We start from the raw sequence: 431 nt of genomic DNA, 5'->3' as shown, positions 1-431 counted from the left end.
GGAAGAAGAAAGAAGAAAATACGCAGTTATATACACTAGAAAGAAAGAGAAAGTAAATACAACAATAATAAAAGAGGGAAAACCAATAACAAAACTCTAGAACAACACTCATTAATTGGCCAGTTCACATTACGTTCGTACCCCTCCCACTTGTAGCCAGGCAGCAAGGCTCTCGAAAACGCATAGTCCAAATACTTTCACTTTTTTCGAAGTCTTCAGCTGCCGGGAGATCGAGAAAAAAATGATATGTCTGAGGATGTGGTAGTTGTCCTAGCTTTGCCTCTGATGTAGCGGCCGCTGTGGTTGGCCGGTGACCGTGAGGAAGCGCTCAGGTGTAAGCCAGCGAGGTTAACCGCTTGACTCAAGTTCCTCCTACGCCTTCTCCTTCTGCTCCTTCGGCCGGGATGCAGCTTGCGGCCCCGGAGGTGGGG

The sequence above is a fragment of the Penaeus monodon genome, chromosome 29 (genome assembly GCF_015228065.2).
Source record: "Penaeus monodon isolate SGIC_2016 chromosome 29, NSTDA_Pmon_1, whole genome shotgun sequence".
NCBI lineage: Eukaryota > Metazoa > Arthropoda > Malacostraca > Decapoda > Penaeidae > Penaeus > Penaeus monodon.
This window is presented reverse-complemented; position numbering follows the sequence as displayed.